A 21,154-nucleotide genomic window follows, 5' to 3' on the forward strand; every position below is an offset into this window, starting at 1 on the left:
GTCATCACAGAAACCAAGGAAGGAAGAAATGTGACTGGTTCCCACTATTGCTCCGTGCAGGCATTTTTAAAGGCTGCTGTACTTCTATCCTCTTTTTCCACTCCAAGCTTGACTTTTCCCCTCCTTTTTCGAGGTCTGCTGCTTTGGGTGTCCCAGGCAGGGCTGGGTTCCTCGGCAGGGGTCTTAGGAGTTGGTGCTGATTCTGCTTTTCACGAAGGTGTATCAAAGTGTGCCAGCAAAAGGACTGTTTTCTCCAGGGGAAAGCTTTCTCTCAATAACCATCAATGCATATATGTGTTTTAATCGTGTAACCAGATGGATTAAGAAAAGGCAACACCCATAGCAGATTTCCAATGAATCTGTGTCTGTGAGAAGTGGGCTGTGTGCTGGAGACGGAGAGACGCTGTTGGAGTGCGGCAACAGCGGCAGGTGTGAGCTGTGAGGATGATGAGGGCTTAGAGCAGCCCCAGGTGTGAGCTGTGAGGATGATGAGGAGGGGCGGCTCCTGCCGGGGAGGAGGGGGGAGGGAGGAGGGAGGTTATTTTAGGGCGAGGGTTTGCCTTCGCTGGCTTTTGCACGGAGCTGCTGGAGGAGAGGAGTTTATGGGGGGCTCCCGGGGCTGTCTCCTGGAAGGACGGTGAGCGCTTTGGACAGGGTCCGGGGGATCCCCTGGATACACACTTGGGTACGTGGAGCATTGCTTAAAGGAGGAGCCGAGGGACAAACCTTTGTGCCGAGAAGCAGCAGCCAAGCAGGTGAGCCGGTGCGTCTTTGTAGTGGGGACTTTTTTTCTTTCCCTTTGAAATTTCGTCATCCTGAGTTTGAAATTTGTGGTGCTGCCCTATGGTCCCGCCTTTTAAGAGGTCTGGATTGAGGTAAAAACCCCCTTTTGCTATCATTCGAGGCAAGCCGCTTCTTTTCTGCTCTTCTAGGGGACGCAGTTGAAGGGGAGCCCACGTTTCTGTGCCCTTGTTGGGGTGAGGTGAGCGCCGGAGCGTGGCGTCAGTGTCGGGCCTTCAGAGGAAGGGAGCTGCAGCCGTGGCAGCGCTGGCAGGGCGGGGGTCGGGCTGTGCCGCTGCATTCGGGGCGCTTCTTCTGCCCCCGGCCCGGCAGCGAAGGGTCAGGCGCGGAGCCCTGCCGGCAGTGCCGGGGCTGGCCGGGGCGGAAGGGGAGCTGGGCGCGGCTGGGCTGCCGCGGGCCCGCCGGAGCCGCGCCGGTGCGAGCCGTGCGGAGCCGAGCGGAGCTTTGGCCGGGCCGGCGGGCGGGGGAGGCGGCGCGGGCGGGGCCGGTGCCGGCCGGTGCCGCCGCTCCGTCCGCTCCGGGCGCGGGGCTCGGGCGCCGCCGGGGCCCCCCGGGCCCGGTGCCGGCCCCGCCGGGCCGGGGGCAGCGGGCGGGGGTCTGCCGGCGCGGCGCCGCCTCTGCCTGCCGGAGGAGCCGCTTTCCTGCCGGAGCCGCGCTGCGCCCGGGGCCGGGAGCGCGGCTCCGCATCTTCCAGCCTCCCTCGCTGCGCTGCTTTTGAGGCGCTCCTGAGGAGCTCCTGGGATCGGTGGCTTTTGATCAGAGTCGCTGTAGGAGAAGGGCCCCGGGCGCTTCTTGGTTTTTACGGTTCTTGCTTCGGGTGCTCGTGGCACGGTTTTTGTTTTTGGGTGGAGTGTTGTTGTTGGATTTATTTTTGATCGGTTCTTATGTTTTTTAAGGATGCGTTTCTAAAGGTTTACACTGGTTTTTATGGGTCGGAGCATGGAGTAGATGGTCGTTTTTCAATTCGGTTTGTGAGGCTTTTATTAGCGCGAGTGCGTAGTGTTTGTTTTGGTGGGCTTGAGGGAGTGGCCTGGAGTTAATCGGTGAGGTTTATTTAATATTGATTAATGCATTCTTGTTTATTACATTATAGGGGTTTCATTCATTTGGCTTATTTGATTGCCGTGTATGTTTCATTGTTGCAGAGAACTTGGGAGATATTGTTTGTGGTTACATTTCTCTTTTGGCGACGTGTTTCTTTCTAGGTGGTATTTGTGTTTTGATGGTTTGAGGCAATTTTTGTTTCTTGAGTTAGGAATACCTATTTTGTTGTTGTTAATATATATATATATTTTTTTGTAGTCTGATGTGTTTGGTTGTTGTTTTTTATTGGTTTTATTTTTGGGAGCATGGGCATTTCCATGGTGGATCTCTTTAGGTGTTTATTTTATTTGGGGGGTGAATTTTTTTTTCTTCGTGGTTCCCATATTTTTATATCTGTAATTATTTGGTGGGTTTTTTAGTTAATTTTATAGAGCATTGGGTTCTCTTTATGACTTAGTGTAGTGGTAGAGTTTTGGTTATTATTTTTTTTAGAAACGTTGGGGGTCTCTTGTATGGTTTGGAGTATGGTAAGTTAGTTGGCTTTTTTTTTTTTTCCTTTAGAGTGGTTTTTGTGATTTGCTCTGTGGGTTTCTATAGGGTTTTTAAAATGTTTGTTTCGTTTTTGTGACGTGATAAGAGCTGCTAGTGAAAGGAGTGTAGTGCGGGTTTTTTTTTGCTGGTAGTTGTTTGGCTGGTGGAGCCTTTCTGAATTTGTTGGACGGTACTGGTGGGAATTTGATGCTGTTTGTTTTGGCATTTTATTTTTAGGAATTCGATTATAACTGCAAAGTTTTAACTAGAACTCTATTGAAATAGAACACATGCATAAACATGATAATGGGAATATAAAACTTCAATTTTAAATGTAAATGGAAAACATATACATTAAACATGTAACATAAATAATGCTGTCCATTACAATTAGGTATAACCTTGTTTGATATGGAGTATTTTATATGCTTATATGCATATAAATATCGATTATAAACATAAATGTCCATACAGAAATGTATAATTAATACATGTGGATATATGAATATTACAAAACAATAGGAATCAATACAGTACCTAATGCGTATTTTACTGTATGTGTCTTATTATAACGCATTTCATGTCATAAATACTATATATCGAAATATAGTACCTCAATATGTTGTGATAGAATAGATAAGTACTTGTAAAAATCAAAAATAGGAATATAGAAATATTTAAATATAATTTAGAATAAAGGGGATTTTTATTTTCTATTTGGTATTAGGTAGGGGTTTTATTATAAAAATTATAAATAGAAATAAAATAAAATTAGAAATCTTTGTATAGAAATATATCCTAAATACGTTAAGATCTATATAAAAATTCAAAGGTAAGTAAACATAAGTATTAGCAGTGTGTATGAAATAGAATTTAAAAAATAATTTATCTATCTCGCTACCTTATTATATATGTATAAAATATATTTATAAATGCATCAATATAAAGTAGAAGTTAAAAGGTGGCTATAATGATGAAAAAAATATAAAAATATTCGAAAATCGTTTAAAGAAAGGGCTTTTTTGTTTTTATTTGGTTGGAGGCAGGGTTTTAATGGAAAAGATATGAATATACATTTTAGTTTGCTATCATTCTAAATGTGGAAATATATAATCAATGTATACAGGTGTATATATAAAAATATGAAATAGAAATAAAAATTAGTATTAGGAAGAGATAGACTATAAATAGCATCATACATCAATCTACATTTAAAATATAAATTTGAATATAAATGCGAAAAGTAGAGATACATTTAAATTGAGTTTAAATAAAGGGTTTTTTTTAAAAGATTTTTACTTGGATAGAGGCAGGGTTTTATTTTAAGCAATACAAACCTTTTAGAAATCTAAATCTAACTATAGAAATATGTAAGCAATCTAATAAGATATGTATAAAAAATAAAATGTAATAAAATAGAATAGGAATAAATGTAAGAAATGATAAAAATACAATTTTCCATCAATATCCATTACCAATCCGACTGTGAGTATAAATCTGAAAAATATAAAACCAAGCTTTGTTGAAATGCAGTTTAAGAGGAAAGCTTTTTTCTTTCGGTTCCTATCGGGTCGCAGGCAGGCTTTTTGTTCCGTTCTTTCCCGCGCGGACGCTTTGGGGCGTTCGCTGCCGAGGCCGTGCCGGCGGGGACGGCGCGGTGCTGCCGCCGTGTGGGCAGAGAGCGGTACTGCAGCCCGCCGCCCGCGGCCGCCATCTTGGGAGTGGCGTGGCGCGGCCTCGCTTGACCTTCTCGAGAGGGCGCGAAAACGAGGACGTTGAAACTCGAGGACCCGTGTCTGTTTTTTACACTGCGTGAATTGCGCGCAACGCCGGCGCCCCACGACGGGATTTTCCGCGGAGTTTCGGGTGTCGTGCACACGGGCTGTGGGGTCAGCAGCACCGCGAGCGTGCGGGTTTTTGGCGGGAGCCGACAGGCATGGGCGAAAAACGCCTCTCTCCGTCAAGGTCCCCACGGGCCGCCATCGTGTCGCGGACCCTCTGGACAAGTGCTGCCGCCTTGTGGGCACAGGGCGGTACTGCAGCCCCCCAGCCGGAGCCCGGCCGAAGCGGCGGGAGGGGCGAGGGGCGGGAGCGAGCGGCGAGCGGGGCGGTGTCTGTGAGTGAGGGGAGGGCTGGAGGCGGCTCCGCGGGCCGAGGGCGGCCGGGGCCGGTGCCGGCCGGTGCCGCCGCTCCGGGCGCGGGGCTCGGGCGCCGCCGGGGCCCCCCGGGCCCGGTGCCGGCCCCGCCGGGCCGGGGGCAGCGGGCGGGGGTCTGCCGGCGCGGCGCCGCCTCTGCCTGCCGGAGGAGCCGCTTTCCTGCCGGAGCCGCGCTGCGCCCGGGGCCGGGAGCGCGGCTTCGCATCTTCCAGCCTCCCTCGCTGCGCTGGTTTTTAGGGTCTTATCGATGTGTTTTAAGGATTATGGAGCTGTTCTAAGAGCTCTTAGGAATATGTAGGGATTTTTTTTTTTAAAAGCTTCTTTGGGGGCTTTTAGGGGTGTCTTAAAGTAGGGTATTTTTATTGTATTTTAAGGGCGTTCTGAGGCTATTTTTATGTTTTTGTGGGGGTTTTAAGGCATTTTGAAGATGTGGGGTTTTTTTAGCGCATTTTTATGGGGTTTTAGGGTCTTTTCATGGCATAGAGGCTGAGGGGCAGCTTGAGGGGCACTGTGGGGCCTTGAGGGTGACGGAGGCTGGGAGCTGAGGGGGGAACAGGGGAGGGGACAGTGGGTGACACAGAGAGATGCTGAGGGGGGCAGGGGCAGCTGGAGGGTGACACAGAGAAGCTGGGGGCTGAGGGGCAGAGGAGAGGGATTAAGGGTGGCACACAGGAGCTGAGGGGCAGCTGAGAGGGGGCTTGAGGGTGACAGCCAGAGCCTGAGGGCTGGGGGGCAGAGCGAGGGGTCAGGGGTAAAGGGTGAGGCCTTGAGGGCTGGACAGTCCAGTGGAGATCAGGGCTACAGGGTACAGCTTAGGAGGCAAGTTAGGGTACAGGTACGGCACCCCTCACGCCACCCGTACCTCACCCTAAGCAGCCTTTTCCCTTTTCAGCCCCAACAACAGCAGCACAGCACAGCAAGCCTGACAGCGAGACCACACCGGAAGCCTCCCAGTGGGACAGGGCAGCGACCCTCGCACCAGGACAACGCCAGAACCCTCAGAGGACAACAGGACCCGCTGCTAAAAGGTAGGGATGACATCTGTGGGCTAGAGAGCAACAGGAAGGGGTTTGGAGGCTGAGCAGGCTTCCTTGAGTGTTTGTTTTTTTTTTGCAGGGCTATTAGGAATATTTAGGGGAATTTTGAAGGCTTTCTCTGGTGACTTTTAGAGAATTGTTATGCCTTCCTAATGGCTATTGTAGAATTCCTTGGTGCATTTTTAGTGTCAGGATGTGGGTCTGACAGAATGCCCACTGAAAATGCAGAGTACTACTGGAATGTACTGGAATGCTTTGGGAAGGTGCCAGTGGAGGGCCAGTGGGTAAGGTGCCATAATGCTGGTCTGAAGGTTGTGATTTCTGAGCAAAGCGAAGTGGTTGTGGTTAGGGTTTTATGGTGGCAGATTTCTTGAGGTGAAATCCAGCACAGAAAATATCAAGCCCCAAGCTTTGTACTGTCAGTTTGCAACAGGTATTTGGTAAGAAATAAAAAACCCTGAGTACTTGGGGATGGGAGATTTGGACTGGGAGAAATCCTGCGCTGTTTTGACATTGAGGAGGCAAAAGGAAATTTAGGACCTGACAACCCAGGGGCATTGCAGGGCCCTGTGAATAAATGAGGGATATCTACTTGGTGAAAGCAAATTCAGCAGCCCAGGTTCCTGGCGTCAGTTTGAAGGGCTCCCTTGGCACTGTCAGAAAAGCACAAGTTTGGGGGGGGGGGGCAGCTGGGGTCTGAATATATCCTTTAATATTCGGATTATTTCCAGTCAGCCTCACCCTAAGACCCAAGGAGCTCTGGGCACAATCACAGGCCATTTTCCCTGGGAAAGAAAACTCACCAGTCCAGGTTCCTGATGTCAGTTTGTAGGGCTCCCTATTATATTTTATATTATCTTTATTATAATATTAACTATAATTAATATTAAATATAATATAATATTAAATAAAATATATTTTATTATCTTCCCTGCAAGCAGAAGGAGGTGCAGATTCACGGTGCTTTGTGCTCAAGAGGGGCAGTGAATCTCTGTGGGTGCTTCTGCCCTTTTTCCCTGACCCTAAAGAGAAGGGACACTGTCCCTGCATGGACAGTCTTGGTCTGGAAGTAGTTGGCCTCAGTAACACAGTGTTTTAAGGGCAGAGGAGAGGAGAGGTGGTTCCCATGCCTGTGGGCAGCTCTTCCCGAGAGCAGGAGAGGGGACTGCATTGTTAAGTAGGAAGTGGATGTGTTTCCCAAAGAAAACTTCAGAAATTAAGCTCCAGGGGCAAATACTGTGAGGTTCTACCACCTCCTTGAGGACAGCGTTAAAACCACAGAGGCATCAGCAGAGCTTGGAGCAGGACTGGCCAACCCCAGAGCGCCTCACGAAGCCCTCTGTGTGTCTGTGGCAGTCGAGTAGCACCTGGGGGGTGCTGAAAGTCCCAGTTCTGAGAGAAAATTCTGTTTAACTTGTACACGTTGGCTGGGTGTGTCCCCCCAGTACAGCTCGGTTCTTCTCTGAGGCGGTGCCTGACAGGGTCTCTCCCTGTTAAGGGCCGGGCGTGTTTTTGGCACAACACAGCAAAGTGGATTATTTGCCCGGCGTTCTCAGGAGAATAATGGTGAGCAGCAGAATTGCTGGGTTGTGGCTGCTGTGCAGCTGAGATCGTGCAGTGATGTTTGGTGTTCTCGATTGTAGCTGAGCACGGGACCACAGCCCGGTGACCATAGGACATTCCCCACAGGCGAGGCAGCCTCCATTGGCACGCGACATGGATTCTCATCCCCAGATGCCAGAGAGATAAGTGGAGGGCTAAGGCCCACAGTGGGGGTGAAAGTGGGGTGATGGGAGGGCCTTTTGAATCAGCTTTGGGGGCAGGGATGTGCAAGAAGTGTCCCCTTAGACCAGCTAAAGGGAAAGTGTCTGTTTTGATCACAGTGCTGAGGTGCTCAGGGCAGAGCAGTTCTGGTGTGTGTCCTGTCACTTGTCTCTGGTGCACTCTGTGTTCTTTGGGTCTCTCGGTCCTTTCTTCTCCTCAAAAGCTCTCTCTCCCTGTCCTGTGTCACGGGTGTCTGCACGTATTTGTCCCACAGCTGCTCTGCCCTGCTGCATAGCCTGTAATAGCACAAGTCCTGGGGACTTGAAATTTGTAATTTGCAGGGTGTAGTTGGGCTCTAGATTGTATCAGGAGATTGACATAACATGTTTGGTGCTGTTAAGTTGTCCTGCAGCCATTTGACACTAGTCCTAACTTCCTTTCAGATGCAGACAGTTCAGATCAGTGGCAGAGAGCCCCAGTCCTGGGTGAGGGTTTTCCCATGATCGGGTCAGTCATTGTTTGCATTTTCAGGGGAAGCCTAAATAGTGACCGTGTTAGAGCAGTGTTCTTTGCCTTTATTTTTAGGAGGTCCAGGCAGATAGCAGCAGTCAAGGCCCTGTGTGCCAGGTGAGCAGTGGACAGAAGGAGTTGTTCTTGCTCAGGTTTCAGGTTTTGGTGCAATTCTAAGCATCCACTCTTGGTTACTTTGTTTTATTTTAGGCAGTCATCTTGCAAGATGTCCCTGGTCCGGATGTCTGGATGTCCAAGGCCAGGTGGGTGCAAGCGTAAGGTCTGGGTGGGTGTGCTTTTCAGGTCAGGGGGATGTTGTTTTCACAGTATCTCAGTGTGGGTTGTTTTGCTTTGTTTTTTTGCAGGTGCTGTCGCTGCCCTAGCTGTGTGAAGGAACAGAGGCGAGCGGGTGAGTTGGCATTTTGGCACAGTGACTCACAGGTGACCCTTATGCAGCAGCATGCTAAGTGTGTACCCTTTTGTTTTTCAGGTATCCTCCAGGCAGCTTGTGGAGTCAAATTAAGACTTCAGGTGAGCCGGGGCAGCGGTGTGTCGGACTTTCGGGGATTCCTCTTTTCGTGGGCACTAGTTGCATTTTCTGTTTTGTCTTAGGTACCCTGAGGAGGAACGTAGCTGAAGTTTGGAAACAGCAGCACCGAAGCTGATGCAGAGAACGTCTCGCCGTCCACATCCAACTGACATTGGATTCCATCCGGTTGTCTTGCAAAAGCCAAGTGCTGGGGCCAGTAGGTGGGAGATGGGGGGAAAACCTTTACTATCACAGGAGGCTATTTGATGTTAGCTTGGAGAATAGGCCCATAGTGGGACGGGCCCCTCGGGAGCAAAGGGAGAGGGTTTCTCCTCAGCCCCCCCAGAGTCTTCGCCGGGCAGGGCAGTTCCGATCCCTCTCTGGTTCTCGTGACGTTCGCATCGGCGGCCTTCTTTGACTCTTGACGTTGTCGTGGATCTTTTCACCATAGGAGCCCGCCTTCATGTCTGGAGCTATAGCTACAGTCACCCTGTAGTCATTTCTTCCTTCTCTAGGCCTACTGAGCTTCTTAGGCTTCCTCTTAAGTGCTTTGGCACTAACATCTTGAAAGGAGTTGCATGTCATCATCAAGTGCTACTGCCCTAGGGCTTTCTTTTCTTTGGCATCATCAGCCCATGGCTCATCTTGGGCTAGGAATCTTGGGTCCATAAGGTGAAATTGCCAGGCAGTTTCCACTTGTGTCCGTGTCACGTTGTCTGTGTCCGTGTCACGTTGTCTGTGTCATAGGCCTTTGTTACATCTCCATGCTTTAGCAACATCATTTTGTGCCGTATCGGCCATATTTTGCTCACGTACCTTCCCGGATATCAATTATTCTGGCATTTTTACATATTCACTTTTTGGGTCCGGACGATGTACACGAGATGTTCTCATCCGTCTTCATTCTCAGTTTTGGTAGCCCTTCTCATGGACTTCCGTATGGAGCTTATTAGCCCCTCATCACCTGACCACAGTAGTTCCGTAGCATCTGCCTTCTCAAAGGATATAGGGCTCAAAAATTAGTCTTCTGGAGAATTATATCAAGTCCTCACTTATCTTGTATCTCTGTCAGCTTACGTTGTATGCACTTATGATGCACCTACCTGTGTCTGCTTCTATTGTATGTGCGTATGTTGCGCCTACCTATGTTAGCTTATATTGTTTGTGCTTACACTGTACGTACCTACGTTGGCTTATGTTGTTTGTGCTTACACTGTACGTACCTACGTTGGCTTATATTGTTTGTGCTTACACTGTATGTACCTACGTTGGCTTATGTTGTTTGTGCTTATACTGTACGTACCTACGTTGCCTTATGTTGTTTGTGCTTATACTGTATGTACCTACGTTGCCTTATGATGTTTGTGCTTATACTGTATGTACCTACGTTGCCTTATGTTGTATGCACCTCTGTTGTGGCAATTATGATCGGAGCTGCCTTGCCCGGGCAAGTAGTCACGCTCAGGTAGAGCAGTTATAAAGCTTTGCTGTTCATCTGTTCTCTACGGGGTTTGGGGTACAACACTGATGGGCCCAGAGTTGGTATAGCTCCTAGCTCTCAGATAGTCAGTCACTGACCGCCTCCCCTTGTCTCGTAGGTCCCCGGGTCCCTACAGAATTTCCTGGAATCTACCATTTGACATGGAGGTCCTGCGGTCAGAAGAAGCGTTTAAGCATATTCTTCAGTGCAGCGTTTCACGTAAGGGTGGCAGCCAGCGTGTCAGCAGAAGAATGTGTGAGAGTGTGACTGTCTGTGTCTGTCTGTGAGAGTTTGTGTGTGCTTGTGTCTGCAGCTGTGTGTGTGTGTGGAGCAGATACAACCTTGTGTGTATGGCCTTTGCCTTTCAGGGGGGGTTTTCATCAGGCAGGAGGATTTTTTGGGAGTCTCTGGAGCGAGTTGCCGTGAATGTGAGTTTGTGCGTAACGCGAAGGGGGCGTGCACGTCGGCGGAGCGTTTTGCGCCGTTTTTGTTCCGGGTGCGTCATAACAATAAAAGCGTTGTGGACTTTTCTGAAATGGAGACACGGTTATATTGTGTCAATATGTATTTGGCTTGTAGTACATTATATTGTTCTGTCTTTGCAGTTGTTCCTGTCTTTTGATGTATTTTGCTGTATGTAAATTGGACTTGTACTTTTGTGCCTAGGTATGATGTATTCTTTGTTGTATTTGTCTCTGTACTTGCATTTGTATGCATTGTTTCCCTGTGTATTGCTGAAGTTTAAGGGAATAAAGATTAATCAGCCCTAATAATGATGCCTCTTACCCTCTGCCCTGCCCACCATTCATCTCCTGTCTTTCTTTGGTGTGGTTGAGTCCTATCATTTTCACCCTTTTTCTCCCTTTGCCTCTTACTTTCCTCTTTAGTCTATTCCTCACTTTATCCTTCCATGTGTAACTCTTTGTCTCTGGCTGTGTTTTCCTTTGTTTCCATTTCTAACACATCTCTATGTTTCTCTAACCCTATTTCCTTCTCACCCTATTTTCTTCCATTCCTCTACATGTATTTCCCCATGTCTCTTTGTCTGTCTCTTTCAATCTAGGTTTCACTATGTTTTCTTCTTTTTTTTTTTCTTTGTCAGCCTTTGTCTTTCTAACACTTGCTATCATTGTCTTTGTCTCTGACCCTTTTTCCTTTTCTGTCCAACTTTAACTTTTTTGTCTAACTCTCTATTTCTTTCTCTCTTGAACCCTACCTTGTGTTCAGTCTCTCCATTTGTTTTCCTGTAGGTTTTCAGCTCTATTTCTTCTTTTTCTTGTCTCTCTATTTGCTTTTCTCTTTCATTTCAAGTGCTTCCTTTTCTGTTTGTCTTTCACTCTTTTTCTCTTTACCCCTCCTTTCTTTTGCCTTTCTCTTTCCAATCTGACTTTTTTAGTTTTTCTTTTTATCTCTCTTTTATTTTTCTTGCTCTGTTTTCTTCTTACTCTCTTCCTTTTCTTCTTCTCACTCTTTCTTCTTGCTCTCTTCTTCTCTCTTCTTCTTCCTCTCACTATCCTCGTCTTCTCCTCGCTCTCTCCTCTTCTTCTCACTCCTCTTCCTCCTCTCTCCTCACTCCTCTTCCTCCTCTCTCCTCTTCTTCTCACTCTCTCCTTTTCTTCTCACTCCTCTTCCTCCTCTCCTCTTCTCACTTTCTCCTCTTCCTCCTCTTTCTTCTTCCTCTGACACTCTCCTCTTCTTCTTACTCTCTCCTTTCACTCTCCTTCTCACACTCTCCTTTTCTTCATCTCACTCTCTCCTTCTCACTCGCTCCTCTTCCTCCTCTCTCCTCACTTTCTCCTCTTCCTCCTCTCCTCTTCTTCCTCTCTCCTCTTCTTGTTCTCTCTTCTTCTCACTCTGTCCTCTTCTCACACTCTCTCCTCACACTCTCTCCTCTTCTCACACTCTCTTCATCTCTCTCTCCTTTTCTCCTCACTCTGTCCTCTTCCTCCTCTCTCCTCTTCTTTTTCTCACTCTCTCCTTTTCTTCTCACTCTGTCCTCTTCCTCCTTTCTCCTCACTTTCTCCTCTTCTTCCTCACTCTCTCCACTTCTCACCTCTCTCCTTTTCTTCTCTCTCTCCTTTTCCTCCTCTCTCTCTCCTTTTCCTCTCCTCTTCTTCTCACTTTCTCTTCTTCCTCCTCTTTCTTCTTCCTCTGACTCTCTCCTCTTCATCTTACTCTCTCATCTCACTCTCCTCTTCTTCATCTCACTCTCTCTTCTTCTCACACTCTCCTTTTCATCTCACTCTCTCCTTCTCACTTGCTCCTCTTCCTCCTCTCTCCTTTTCTCACTTTCTCCTCTTCCTCTCCTCTTCTTGTTCTCACTCTCTTTTCTTCTTCTCACGCTCTCCTCTTCTTCTCACTCTCTTCTTCATTTTTCTCCTTTTCTTCTCAGTCTCTTCTCTTCCTCCTCTCCTCACTTTCTCCTCTTCCTCCTCTCACTTCTTCCTCCTCTCTCTTCTCACTCTCTCCTCTTCTTCTCACTCTCTCCTCTTCTCACGCTCTCTTCTTCATCTCTCTCTCTCTCCTTTTCTCCTCCTCTCTCCTCTTCCTCCTCTCTCCTCTTCCTCCTCTCTCCTCTTCCTCCTCTCTCCTCTTCCTCCTCTCTCCTCTTCCTCCTCTCTCCTCTTCCTCCTCTCTCCTCTTCTTCTCACTCTCCTTCTCTCTCTTATCTTCCTCCTCTCTCTCTCCTTTTCTTCCTCTCACTCCTCTTCCTCCTCTCTTCCTCTTGTCACTCTCTCCTCTCTTCTTCTTCTCACACTCTCTTCATCTCTCCTTTTCTTCTCACTCTCTCCTCTTTCTCCTCTCTCCTCTTCTTCTCACTCTCTCTTCTCACTCTGTCCTCTTCTTCTCACACTCTCTTCATCTCACTCTCTCCTTTCCTTCTCTCTCTTTCCTCTTCCTCTTCTCTCCTCCTTCGCACTCGCTGCTCTTCCTCCTCTCTCCTATTCTTCTTCTCTCTCCTCTTCCTCCTCTCCGTCTCCTCTTCTTCCTCTCACTTTCTCCTCTTCCTCCTCTCTCTTCTTCCTCCTTTCTTCTTCTTCTCACTTCTTCCTCCCACTCTCTCCTCTTCATCTCACTCTCTCCTTCTCACTCTCTCCTCTCTCTCATCTTCCTCCTCTCTCCTCTTCTTCCTCTCACTTACTCCTCTTCCTCCTCTCTCTTCCTCTTGTCACTCTCTCCTTTCCTTCTCACACTCTCTTCTTCCTCTCACGCTTTCCTCTTCTTGCTCTCTCCTGTCCTTCTCACACTCTTCTTCATCTCTCTCCCTTTCTTCTCACTCCTCTTCCTCCTCTCTCCTCTTTTTCTTCTCACTCTCTTGTCTTCCTCATCTCTCTTTTTCCTTACTCTCTCCTCTTCCTGCTCTCTCCTTTTCTTCTTCTCCCTCTCTCTCTCCTCTTCTTCTCACTGTCTCCTTCTCTTTCTCTCTTTTTTTTCCTTTCTGTACTTAGAATAAAAAAGCAGGAGTAGAAAATACTGTGCTCCGAGGAAGTAAAAAAAGAAAACAACTTTAAAAATAAAAATTTCTACTCCCTGGGAGCATCAAAGTAAAAATAAAAATTTTTACTCCCTGGTAGCATCAAATTTTCTACTGCTGCGCCTGACAATATTTTTGGGTAGGGGAGGGGTCTGTCTGGTAGCCACACCCCCACCCTGAATCCTCCCTCTACCCTAACCCCTTCCCTGACCCACCCTCCACCCCCTCCCCCACACCCTGACCCCGCCCCTAACCACGCCCCCGATGCTGACCCCACCCCCTAACCCCCACCCCGTCCTTACCCCCTCCCCTGGCCCCGCCCCCAGCCACACACCCTCCCCTGACTTCTACTGATACCTATTAAGATACGTATAAAAATCTGAAATAAAATATAATAGGAATAAATGTAAGAAATTATGAAAATATAATTTTCCATCAATATCCATTACAAATCCGAATGTGAATATAAATATGAAAAATAGAAAAATAAAGCATATTGAAATGCAGCTTAAGAGGAAAGCTTTTTTCTTTCGGTTCCTATCGGGTCGCAGGCAGGCTTTTTGTTCCGTTCTTTCCCGCGCGGACGCTTTGGGGCGTTCGCTGCCGAGGCCGTGCCGGCGGGGACGGCGCGGTGCTGCCGCCGTGTGGGCAGAGAGCGGTACTGCAGCCCCCCAGCCAGTGCCCGGCAAAACCACCGAGTGGCTTGGCGCGGACTTGCTTGAAAAGTGCTGCCGCCTTGTGGGCACAGCGCGGTACTGCAGCCCGGCTGCCTTCTTGGGAGCGGCTAGGCACGGACTCGCTTGAAAAGTGCTGCCGCCTTGTGGACAAAGGGCGGTACTGCAGCCCGGCCGCCCTCTTGGGAGCGGCTTGGCGCGGACTCGCTTGAAAAGTGCTGCCGCTTTGTGGGCACAGGGCGGTACTGCAGCCCCGCCACCCACGGCCGCCCTCTTGCGAGTGGCTTGGCGCAGACTCGCTTGAAAAGTGCTGCCGCCTTGTGAACACAGGGCGGTACTGTGGCCCCACCACCCACGGCCGCCCTCTTGGGAGTGGCTTGGCGCGGACTCGCTTGAAAAGTGCTGCCGCCTTGTGGACAAAGGGCGGTACTGCAGCCCGGCCGCCCGCGGCCTCCCTCTTGCGAGTGGCTTGGCGCGGACTCGCTTGAAAAGTGCTGCCGCCTTGTGGGCACAGGGCGGTACTGCAGCCCCCCAGCCAGCGCCCGGCAAAACCGGCGGGAGGGGCGAGGGGCGGCAGCGAGCGGCGAGCGGGGCGGTGTCTGTGAGTGAGGGGAGGGCTGGAGGCGGCTCCGCGGCGGCGCCGGATTAGGATGGCAGCGGCGAGGGAGGCTTTCTGTCCCGTTCCGGCCGCCGTCCGTACCGGAACGCTTTGTGCCTTTCTGTCCCTCGCCGGCCGCCGTCCCCCACGTGTCGGGAGCCCGGCGCCGCCGTGATGGCGGCGGGCGGTGGGACCGGGCTCGGGCGGCTCTGGAGGCGCTGCTGGAGGTGGGATTCGGGGCCCGGCGCGCTGAGGGCGGCGGCACCGGGGGGACAGCGGGGGAGGGCGGGCGGGAGCAGCCGGAGGGGACCCGGCACCGGCACCGGGAATGGGATTATGGCGGGAGCGGGACACACGGACAGGCCCCGGAGCCCTCGGGACCCCCAAAACTCCACCGGGACCCCCAAAAAACCCGCCGGGAACCCCTCAGAACCCTCTGGGACCCCCCAAAAATAACCGGGAGCCCCCCGGTCCCGCAGGGCGAAGGCGCTGGCGCTGACCGGGAACCGGGGAGTGGAGCCGGCCATGGACTGGTGAGGGGGGACCCCAAGAACACTCCCGGGACCCCCAAAAATACCCGGCGGGATCCCCCCAAAACAGCCCCGGGATCACCAAAAACAGCCTCGGGAACCCAAAAATTCCCTTCAGAAGCCCCAAAAATCCCCCTGGGACCCTCAAAAACCCCCTGAGACCCCCAAAATTCCCTTCAGGACCCCAACCCCCCCCCCCCAGGACCCCCAAAATTCCTCCCAAAAACCCCCTGAAACCTCCAAAATTCTCCCCAGGACTCCAAAGCCCTCCCTGGGACGCCCAAAATTCTCTTTGGGACCCCAAAACTCCCCCTGTGACCTCCAAATTTCCCTTTAGGACCCCTGAAATTCCTCCTGGGACCCCCAAAACCCCCTGAGACCCCAAAAGTCCTCCTGGGATGCCCCAAAAACCTTCCAGAACCCCCCAGGACCCCCTCCAATTTTGGGTCCCCCCCCGATTCGGGGTTCCCCCCGGTTTTTGGGTCCCCAGGCTGGTGGCTCATGAGGACGACCCCGACTCGGACCCCGAACTCCCCCCGGGTTTGGGGGCGCCGCCCGCGGGCCTGGGGGGCCCCGGCAGCCGCCGGCCCCCGAGGACGAGACCCAGAAGTGAATTTTGGGGGTCGGGGGGGAATTTGGGGTTTGGGAAGGAAATTTTGGGGTATGGGGAGCTCAGGGATATTTTGGGGTTCAGAGTGGTTAATTTGGGGTTTCAGGGTGTTTATGGGCAGGGTTTTCGGGTATTCTCGGGAGGGCTTTGGGGTATTCTTTGGTGGGTTTTAGGGTATTTTTGGGTGGATTTTTTGGGATATTTTTGGGACGGTTTTGGGTTGGTTTTGAGGCATTTTATGGTGAGTTTTTTGGATATTTTTAGGAGGGTTTGGGTAGTTTTGGGTGGGTTTTTTGGGGGCATTTAGGACGATTTTGGGGTATTTTTGGGTGGGTTTTGGGCTGAAGGCGGCTCAGCGGCGGCGCTGGAGAAGGATGGCAGCAGCGAGGGGAGCCCGGCAGGGCCCTGCCTTTGCCAGCCCCTCCTGCCGCCCTCCTTGGAATGGTTTGGGGCAGTATGGGGTTATTGAGGTAGGAGTAATTATTTTGTTGTTGTTGATTTAATGTGGTGTTTTTTTGTTTGTTTGTTGTTGTCGTTTGATGTATTTGGTTTGTAGAGCAGGAACTGTAGACAGAATCCTGCAGAAGTAATATGGAATTTGTCCTCCCAAAACCCACCCGGCTTCCAACCACTTTCAGCACGTGGTCTTCCTTAGCAGCACATGGTTCCCCCACACTTGGGAGCCGGTGCACTCTACTTTTCTCTCCTCCTTTGCTGACAGATCCTGCTGAGGCTGAGGACAAAGCCCTACCCCTACACAGACAAGGCAGCAGACCTGGTTCGGGAAACCAGCGTGCTCCAGGCTGCTCCAGGACTCTGATCAAACATCAGCATCCCCGTCTCTCATGTTGATGGTATGTGGTAACCCCTTAAGAACAGAATTCCACCTTTTCTAACCCTAAGCAGCAAACTGGGGATGGGTAACTCTAGAAATCTAGAAATCCTGTCATGTAAGGACCTCCAGGTTTCAGCCCTCCGTGTGTCCTTGGTATCAGAAGCTGGAATTGCAGAGTTGCCACTTTACCTCCAAACGTAATTTTTGATGTGGTTGTGCCACTTTAACAGTATATGAAATCTCTCTTCGTGTTCTTGCAGCAGCATTTTCGAACCACAATGGAAATCTAGTCCTTCTGCCTGGAGCTGTTCACAGAATTGTGGAATTCCAGATGGGTTTGGATGGGAAGGCACCTTTTTTTTTGCAGCATTAGATTTTTGCAGCATTGCAGCTTTTCAAGCTTCTAAGTAAGTTACTTCATTCAGATTTAAACTCTCTTGAAGCATGCTTGATATGGTTTGTTTTTTTCATTGTTATGTTAGTTTTTGTTTTGGTTTTAATTTGGCTTTCTTTTTTGCCTGGCGTAGGAAAATTTTACAGCTCTCACTTTTTTCTTCTCCAGTTGAGTATTACCAGTGTTACCTTCTTAATTCAAAAACCATTTGCTGTATGGAAAAAGCACCTTGCCTTTGTGAAGGGCCAGGTGGGAACTGTTTTAATGGCCAGTGGCACAGCCCCGTAGCACACAATTCCCAGGAAGTGGGGAGCCCTCTGCCAGGCAGAGCCACCTGGCCAGGTTCCTGCGGGTGCTGCTGCTGTACCCGGCTGATGAGGTGAGAAGCAGCTTGGCTTTACTGCCAAAATAAAACTCACCCGTTTTCCTATGAATCCCAGCAAAGTGGTCCCAAAGGCTCTGTCACTCAGTCTCTGCTTCCATTGGTGTGGAGAGGCTGGATCCCAGTTATCACCCCAGCAGTGCCCCTGCCTCCCTTTTCCCCACTTTTCTGTTCCAGTCGTGCGAAACATTCAGGCTTTGTTTTCTTCCCCCTGCGGTTCACTGCAGATCCCAGAAAACCCACAGGAGGGAAGATCATTCCTTGTGCTTCCACCTCCAGGTGAGAGAGGAGATGGTCACATCCTAGGAGCCTGATTTTGGAATGTTTTATGGAATTGGCCCAGTGGCTTTTACTTCTGGGGTTCCTGGAGTCTGTCCCTGGCAGGTCCAGCCTGTGCTTCAACTGAGAGCCCTCAGTCCACAGGGAAATGAACCTTTGGGGAAGTTCTTACAGCTCTGCTTAGTGCTTTATGAATGGTGATGATTTTCTGGAAGTAGGCTGTCCATTCTGACCCTTTTTCTTCCCTCTCCCTGCAGACTGTACCTGCTGAGAGGCTGAGGTGAGACCAGGATCTGTAAAATCCCTGACTCTCTGTGTTTTCCTGAGGCTGAAGCCGTGTTTGCTGTCAGTGACGACAGGGTGGGAGATGCTAAACACTGAAAACTTTGGGGTTTTTCCCCTGAACTCCCCAAGACTCTCTGCAGCTGTGCCCTGTCTCTCTCTTGAAAGAGTTTCTGGATTTACAAAGGTTTTTACATTCTGCAATATTTATCTATAACTCGATTAAAAAGAATCATACTGTATCAATGTGGTGTTAATTACTTTGTTTGAGTCGGTTAATTAAAGCAAATTGTTGGTAAGGGGTTTGAACATCCCTTAGTTGGAGCTGGCAGCTCTTATTTAATTTCTCTTCATTCCTTTAATTTCTTTCAATTATTTCTTGAGCCATTACTGCAATTAGGATGTACAGTAAGGACAAGAGCATTTCTGCCCTGCTGGATTGGGAAATCCGAGCCCAATTCCTTGGAGAGATTGAGGGGATGGGGATCTGTGCCTCAAGCTGGGTTTTGACAGTGGGAATTTGGTGAGGAAGGAAGAGGAGAGATCCCACGGAAAGTGGCTGAGGCCAGTTCCGCTGGCTTTGGGTGCTCCTACCCCCGAGAAAATCATCCTGGCTGAAGGGAGCTGGAAGAAGCCAGGGGGCTGCGCCGGGGGCTGTGCAGGGACCCCAAACCCTGGTCAGGGGCGCTGGGCAGTGCCAGCTGCAGAGGAACGCTGCAGAGGGGCTGCGCTGGAGCCCCTCAGCTTCCATGCAGAGATGCTGGCACTGCGGGGCTTTCGGGACACTGCTGAGAGGCTCCGCTGCCAGAGCCGGGGAGTTCTCCCGTTCTTTTCTGTCGTGCTGGGCACTTGGCAAGTCCTTCGAGCCCCGCAGGCTGCCAGTGCCAGCGGAGCAGCTGGAATCACAGACGGTCACACAGAAATCGGGCTGGGAGAGCAAATGAGCCGTTCCATGTTGTTTTTCACAACGCGTTTTGGATTTATACCAGAATCTCTTCTCTCCCCTCAGACCCCGTACCCCTGAGTTCTGAGTTTTCTCACAGAAATGTCTCGGCCTGCACCGGGAAAAAGAAAATTCCCTGGCACGGCGGGGAGCGGCGGGGTTTGGGGGTGCTGGGGCGGCACGGGTGTCCCCGCGCCCCGGCCGGTCTCGGTCAGCCCCGGGAAATCGCCGCCGCCGCCGGCTCGGCCCCGGCGCCGCCCCGGTGCTCCGGCCCGAGAGAGACCCCGACCCGCCCGCCGGGGCAGAGGCGGCACCGCCGGGAGCCGAAGCGGCAGCCCCGGGCCCATCCCGGCGGGCCGGGAGCGATGGCCCCGCCTCCATCCCGGGCGGGCCGGAGCCTCAGGGGCGGGGCCGGGCCGGAGCCTCAGGGGCGGGGCCGGCGCTGGCTCAGGTGCGCGGGACCGCGGGGCACCTGCGTGGGGTGGGGCCGAGCTTATTTAAGTGCCGGGAATCGCTGCAGCCGCCATTTGCTCACTCGGAGCGCAGTGAGGGTGGTGGGTTCTGTGCGGGCTCCGCAGCTTCGCCCGTCTCTCCTTCCCCCCTTTACTCTTCCTTCCTCCTGCTCCCATTCCCCTTCTTTCCCTGCCTTTCCCCCGTTTTCCTGTCCTCCCCAAAGCCGACTGCTTTCGCTCCCCTTTTGTGCCCCCTTCTACTCTTCCTTCCTTCTGCTCCTATTCCCCTTCTTTGTCTTCCTCCTCTTCCTTCTCGTCCCATTTCGGCCTCCCGTCCCACCATCTACCCTTCCTTCGTTTTCTCCATATTTCTGTTTTTTATCCCCTAAACCCACTCTCCCTCCTCCCCCAAACGCGACGCCCCCCACTCGTCCCTCACCTGTCCCTGCCCCGCTGCTCCGTTCCATTCCCCCTCTCTCCCTCCTCTGTCCCGTCCCTCTTTCCCCCTGCCGGCCTTTCCCTTCCCCGCCCGCTTTCCTCCGCAGCCCGACCTCCCTCCCCACCTTCCCGCATGCCCCGCTCTGCCTCCTCTCTTCCCGTCCCTTTTTCCTTCTTTCCTCGCAGCCGCGGGGCTCGGGGCGCCGCAGAATAAAGCCCAGAGGGCCGGAGCCGGCGCCCCCCGCCCTCGCTGGGGTCCCCACACGGGGCCGGAGCCGCTCTGCGGGTCCCCCCATTGCAGTCCAATACACGGCCCGACACTGCCGGGGTGCGGCTTTCCCGACATCACACTGGGGGTCGGGCTGGGGGTCGGGAGGGGGTCCTGGGGGGAGGAGGGTGGGGGGGTTAGGAAGGGCCCCCTCATTAGGAGGGGGTCCCGAGGGAGGAGGGTGGGGGGGGGGGATAGGAAGGGCCCCCTCCGGAGGAGGGGGTCCGGGGGAGGGGGGCGGGGTGGAGGGGGGGCCTTCCCCCCTCCAGCCCCGGCCCCTCCCCGGGACCCCCTTCTCCGGACCGAGGCCCGGGGGGGTTGGGGAGGGGGGGGAGGGGGCGGGGGGGGTGGGTGGGGGGGGCGGGGTGGGTGGGTGGGGGGGGGGGGGGGGGGGAGGGGGGTGGGGGGGGGGGCGGGCGGGGTGGGGGGGGGCACGTCACTCTGTGCCGTGAACAGACATTAAAAAAAAAAAAAAAAAAAACAAATGGCCGGCCGTTCCCCCCTTCCCACCCCACCCCACCCACCCCCCCGCCCCACCCCCCCCCCCCCCCCCCCCCCCCAGCTCTCCCACCCTTCCCCCCCCCCCCCACCCCCCCGGGCCCCGGTCCGGAGGAGGGGGTCCCGGGGAGGGGCCGGGGCTGGAGGGGGGAAGGCCCCCCCCTCCACCCCGCCCCCCTCCCCCGGACCCCCTCCTCCGGAGGGGGCCCTTCCTATCCCCCCCCACCCTCCCGGGACCCCCTCCTAATGAGGGGGCCCTTCCTAACCCCCCCACCCTCCTCCCCCCAGGACCCCCTCCGACCCCCAGCCCGACCCCCAGTGTGATGTCGGGAAAGCCGCACCCCGGCAGTGTCGGGCCGTGTATTAGACTGCAATGGGGGGACCCGCAGAGCGGCTCCGGCCCCGTGTGGGGACCCCAGCGAGGGCGGGGGGCGCCGGCTCCGGCCCTCTGGGCTTTATTCTGCGGCGCCCCGCGGCTGCGAGGAAAGAAGGAAAAGGGGAATGGGGAACGAGAACAGGGGAGCAGAGGGGGCGCTCAAGGGGAGGGTGACAGGGACAGGGGGCAGGTGGGGGCAGGTCGGGGTGTGCAGGGGGCTGGGGGAAGGCAGGGTGAAGGAAGAGAAAGATTGAAGGCAGCTTTGGGG

The 21,154-nt window shown here is 52.3% G+C and overlaps 4 long non-coding RNA genes across 10 annotated transcripts; all 4 read left to right on the forward strand.

Moving 5' to 3' along the window:
• Window positions 1–4,707: 4,707 nt before the first annotated feature.
• Window positions 4,708–7,358, forward strand: LOC144245967 (uncharacterized). Its single transcript, XR_013339557.1, has 3 exons — window positions 4,708–4,826; window positions 5,425–5,560; window positions 7,213–7,358. It is a non-coding gene; the product is annotated as an uncharacterized LOC144245967 (long non-coding RNA).
• A 9-nt stretch (window positions 7,359–7,367) lies between these two features.
• Window positions 7,368–10,625, forward strand: LOC144245966 (uncharacterized). Of its 6 annotated transcripts, XR_013339556.1 has the most exons (8): window positions 7,368–7,818; window positions 7,919–7,960; window positions 8,054–8,106; window positions 8,209–8,252; window positions 8,334–8,374; window positions 8,456–8,593; window positions 9,971–10,071; window positions 10,221–10,625. It is a non-coding gene; the product is annotated as an uncharacterized LOC144245966 (long non-coding RNA). The 6 variants fall into 6 exon arrangements; XR_013339554.1 differs by having other exon boundaries at window positions 7,368–7,840; window positions 9,971–10,625; XR_013339555.1 differs by having other exon boundaries at window positions 7,897–7,960; window positions 9,971–10,625.
• Window positions 10,626–14,608: 3,983 nt separating this feature from the next.
• Window positions 14,609–16,501, forward strand: LOC144248920 (uncharacterized). The gene is made up of 3 exons (XR_013342101.1): window positions 14,609–14,826; window positions 15,079–15,132; window positions 16,461–16,501. It is a non-coding gene; the product is annotated as an uncharacterized LOC144248920 (long non-coding RNA).
• Window positions 16,502–16,874: 373 nt separating this feature from the next.
• Window positions 16,875–18,153, forward strand: LOC144248921 (uncharacterized). 2 transcript variants are annotated; one of them, XR_013342103.1, is made up of 3 exons: window positions 16,875–16,981; window positions 17,137–17,629; window positions 17,887–18,153. It is a non-coding gene; the product is annotated as an uncharacterized LOC144248921 (long non-coding RNA). The 2 variants fall into 2 exon arrangements; XR_013342102.1 differs by lacking the exon at window positions 16,875–16,981 and having other exon boundaries at window positions 17,001–17,629.
• Window positions 18,154–21,154: the final 3,001 nt, after the last annotated feature.

This window comes from Lonchura striata, chromosome 2, assembly GCF_046129695.1.
Source record: "Lonchura striata isolate bLonStr1 chromosome 2, bLonStr1.mat, whole genome shotgun sequence".
Classification (NCBI taxonomy): Eukaryota; Metazoa; Chordata; class Aves; order Passeriformes; family Estrildidae; genus Lonchura; species Lonchura striata.